We start from the raw sequence: 4,804 nt of genomic DNA on the forward strand, positions 1-4,804 counted from the left end.
TATCTATCTATCTCTCTATCATTATCTCTCTAAATATATATCTGTGTATATAAGATGTATGTGTGTGTGTACTCGTGTCTGTGTGTATGTGGGTGTGGTTCTATAATGTTATAGCTAAACCTACAATGGCTGGTTTCATTCTAGGGCAGCAAGATGATGAAGGGGCCTTGCTCCAGGCCAACACGAAGTTTGGTTTTTGTTGTTGCTGTTTTTGTCGTTGTAACTTTCCTCTCTTTCTGTCTGTCTGTCTGTCCGTCTTTCTGTCTGTCTATCTGCCTGTCTATGTGTCTGTCTGTCTCTGTCTCTCTCTCTCTCGCTTTACCTGTGTACCCTCTTACGTACCCCACCCCTTAGCTGGAGCTGAGTCAGGTGAAAGTTTTCGCCGTACTTTGAGAGGTCACAGCAATCTTAGATGTTGTTGTTGTTTTAGAGATAAAGATACCACACAAGGAGGGGACAGATGTTGAGAGGGAGACAGAGAGAAAGCGAGAGGGGACAGTGAATGAATGACAGAGAGAGAGAGAGAGAGAGAGAGAAAGGGATAGATAGAGGGAGAGAGTGAGGAAGATACACACACACACATACACACACACACACACATACACACACACACACACACACACACACATACACAAATACATATTGAATGAGGGAGAGAGAGGGAAGTAGAGAGAGAGAGAGTAAAAGAGTGAAAGAGAGAGAAAGATAGAGAGAGGCAGAAAATGAATAAGAGGCAGCGAAAAAGAAAGAGATAGAAAGAGGGAAAGAGGGAGAGGGAGAGAGAGCGAAGAACACACACACACACACACACACACACATACACACACACACACACACAATGAATGAGAGAAAGAGAGAAGTAGAGAGAATCAGTCAATAAAAGCGAGAGAGAGAGAGAGAGAGAGAGGCAAATAGTCAGAGGGAGTGAATGAATGAGAGAGGGAGAGAAAAGAGAAAGAGAGAAGCGGGTGGGATTGCTGTCATTGTATTGACAATAAAAGGACAGTTCCCCCCCTCCCCTTCCTCTTCCCCTTCCTCCTCCTCTTCTCCCTCCTCTTCTCCCTCCTCCTCCTCTTCCTACCTGTTGTCACAGCTACCGAAACATGTTAAAAAAAACAACAAAAAACAGAGAAAATAAACCGAAGAAAAAAACAACCCCAAAAATTATTTAATAACCTATTAAAGGTGAATGAGAACGTTGACCTAGTTTCAGGTGTTGGTCGTGAGGTCATGTTGGCGGCGACGGCGGTGGGTCCCGTGGTTGTTGTTGTTGTTGTTGTTGTTGTTGTGGTGGTGGTGGTTGTGTTATTGCTGTCCTTATTAAACCCAACGGGGGAGAATAATGGACACTTACTGCGTTGACAGATTGATAGCAGCAGCGTCAGCAGCAGAAGAAGAAGAAGAAGAAGAAAAAGAAGAAGGTTGAGGATGATGATAGTGAGGGGAGAGGCGGAAGAAGAGGAGGACCCAAAAATAAGGAAGAAGAAAATGATGAACAAGAAGAGGAAGAAGAAAGAAAAGGAAAAGGTGAAGAAAAAACTAAAGAAGAAAAGAAAAGAAAAGAAAATTATTATTAGTCTTGTTTACATACAAAACCCTCACAACAACACACACACATACACACACATTCTTTGTTTTGTCCTGTGTTGTCCATGTTTTTTCTTAATGTAAGCCCTTGTGGTTAATTATTATTATTATTATTGAGTGACAGAGCAGTGCATGCCATCAAAGTGACACTGGGGTAAAATATACGAAGTCCAGTATACCCATCATGACTGATAAGGGTACACCAGGCACATGTATCGCAACCATATGTGCTTAGCATGGTGATCTTATATCGAGATAAACACTGCATGACCTTGCAAGTGGGGCCCAGTTAGAATTTTTTTCAGGTTGAGTAGTCCATCCTGCTCAAATGGTCCTTGCATAAGAGTTGTTTGGACAAAACATCCACATTTCCAGAGGTGAATTATCCAAACCCCAAAGAATTCCATTCAACATATGTCTATGATGCTTCCCCAACTATTTCTGCTCGTGATCAGAGATGCACATATCGTCTGCCACCAAGGGACATGCTCAACTGGTTATGGTCAAACAACTGACAAGCAAATCTTATGGTATTGAGCAGAATATTCGCTGTAGCCCATCTTTTATATCAAGACAAAACAATGTACATGATAGCACTTCCAATCAGTTAAGATCAGAAGCCACTGATCTGGTACTGCATCAGGGCATATTATTATTATTATTATTATTATTATTATTATTATTATTATTATTATTATTATTATTATTATTATTATTATTATTATTATTATCATTACTCCCCCTGGGCAAATAAATCATCATCATCATCATCATCAATTAATTTAACGTTAGGTACATTGGGACGGTCATTTTGCAAATGAAAACACGCGTGCTACTTATATATCACTTCTTTTTTATCATTATCATCAACCAATTAATTAACAAATTTATCTAATTAACTAATCGATTATTTCATCAATCGTTCCACCAATTAGCCAGTTGGTTCAGCTGAAAGACTGACTACCAAATTATTGATTAAGCAATCATTTGATCAAAGAATTGCTAAATTAATTAATTAAGCGGTTAATTGATATTGATGGTTACTGCCTTAAGTACAAGGCCAGCAGTGTTATATTCAAGGGGTCAGTTCGCTGCAGCATTTCAGATAAGATGCCGGGGGTTTTGTAAGGGTGTTCATAATAGGCAGAGACAAGGCTTGGAATCATTGTAGCAGAAAGAAAAGATGTGGTTGCAAGAGGAATATGTTCTATTAATGAAACCGGTGAGAAAAACCACCGAAAAGCTTTGAACATCCCCCACTGACTTGTGGCTGCTGAGATACAAGCCGAGTTTTGATCAAGCTGCAGATGGGTCAACAGGGCGAAAGAGCCCGCTATTGAAAGACAACAAACTCCCATACAGCGCTAAGAACATTTATTATGATGTATCTCAAAGCATTTATAGAGATGTGTCTTACAACCTTAATAACAAATTTATGACTAATTGTGTTTATTTTACCTCGACAAACATTTACTGAGATTACAGATACTATGCATTACACAGTAAGCAACCTATACTCTTGTATAATATTTCATTGAAATTTAATATTAATCCTACTTATTCTAACAACTGGTCATATATTTATAGTGTGTTCTGATTTTAAGCTTTGCCGTATGACAATCAATTACAGCGTGGAAGACATATTAACCACTCAAAAACAGACAAAGACTATTCCCTTCACTTAAACGTTTATTATTTAGTGTCAAATTTTTGACACCAAATAATAACTAAGTCTTTGTGTCTTTTTTTGAATGGCTTATATGTGCCTTCCATAAAAGCGGCGAGCTAGCGGAATCGTTAGCGCGCCGGGCGAAATGCTTAGCAGTATTTCGTCTGTCTTTATGTTCTGAGTTCAAATTCCGCCGAGGTCGACTTTGCCATTCATCCTTTCGGGGTCGACTTTGCCTTTCATCCGTACTGGAGTCGGTCTAATCGACTGGCCCCTTCCCCCAAAATTTCGGGCCTTGTACCTAGAGTAGAGAAGAATTGTTAGCACGCAGAGTAAAATGCTTAGAGGCCTTTACGTTCTGAGTTCAAATTCCGCTGAGGTTGACTTTGCTGCTCATCCCTTCGGGATCGATAAAATAGATAACAGTTGATCACTTGGATCTATGTAATCGAATTACCCCCCTCCTCGAAATCGGTGGCCTTGAGCCTAAATTTGAAACCATTATGTACTTCCCAGGCTGTAATTGTTTTAAGACCACGTGATCTTAGATAAAAACACTTGCTTGATAAGTGCACTTCCGTAATATATAAATAAAATTCCAACAAATATTTCAACAAGGAAAATTCCCTGATAGACGGAAGTCCACCAAGGGTAATTCCGGGGAAACCTCCCGAAATAAAAGGCCCGGATTATTGAACTTCGAAATTGCCTTCTTCCAGTTTCTTTCTTCTTACTTAGAATGAAAAGCATACACAGGATAGACCCATCCAAACTCACCAGTTTTTGCCTCTTTCGATAAATACACTAGAAAACAGCACCCCCTCTCTCTCTACGCTGGCCTTCCTCTTCTGGTGAGACTTGAAGAAGTTCGTGTCTATATAGTGGCGGGCAGATGTAGACAGCCTCTTGGCCTCTTTACCCTCGATCCAGCAACACATCCAGGATATGACAACTGAAGGGTGAGTGGCTATGCAAACACCCAGGTGGTACTTACTTGATTCTACGAAGACTGAAGCAACGTGAAATAAAGTGTCTTGCTCAAGAATACAGCGTAGTATCTACCAGTTCAGAAAGTGAACCCTAGACCCTTTGATCATCTTAACCACTAAACTATGCGCCTTCACTGGAAGGAAATATATTTGGTAAATAGCGTGCATGGTTAGTAGCAGAGCATTTAATAGGAAGGGTTCGGTTGTTCACCGGCAAAAAGAAAACATTTCTTTTTTGGTTTCTTTCAGGATGTTTATCGTGAAATTCTTGTATATTGACTAAATACGTGTCGGTTAGTTCCACAGAGTTTGGGACGTTGCAGCTGTTTGTTAACACGTCGCATCTGTTGTTGGTAATATGTTGCATTTGCTTGCGATACGATGCATCTGTTGGGAAGTTTGTTTTTGCGAGATCATATTTGTAATTCTTGAAGGAGATTGTTGTTTTTCTCGAGTCCGAGGACTCCGAAAGCCTGATATCCGGCTTCCATGGTGTGTATGTGACCGAGATCACAACATTCCCCCCTGGATAGGACGCTAGAGTTCAAGACAGAGTTCA

The sequence above is a fragment of the Octopus bimaculoides genome, chromosome 17 (genome assembly GCF_001194135.2).
Source record: "Octopus bimaculoides isolate UCB-OBI-ISO-001 chromosome 17, ASM119413v2, whole genome shotgun sequence".
NCBI classification, from domain to species: Eukaryota; Metazoa; Mollusca; class Cephalopoda; order Octopoda; family Octopodidae; genus Octopus; species Octopus bimaculoides.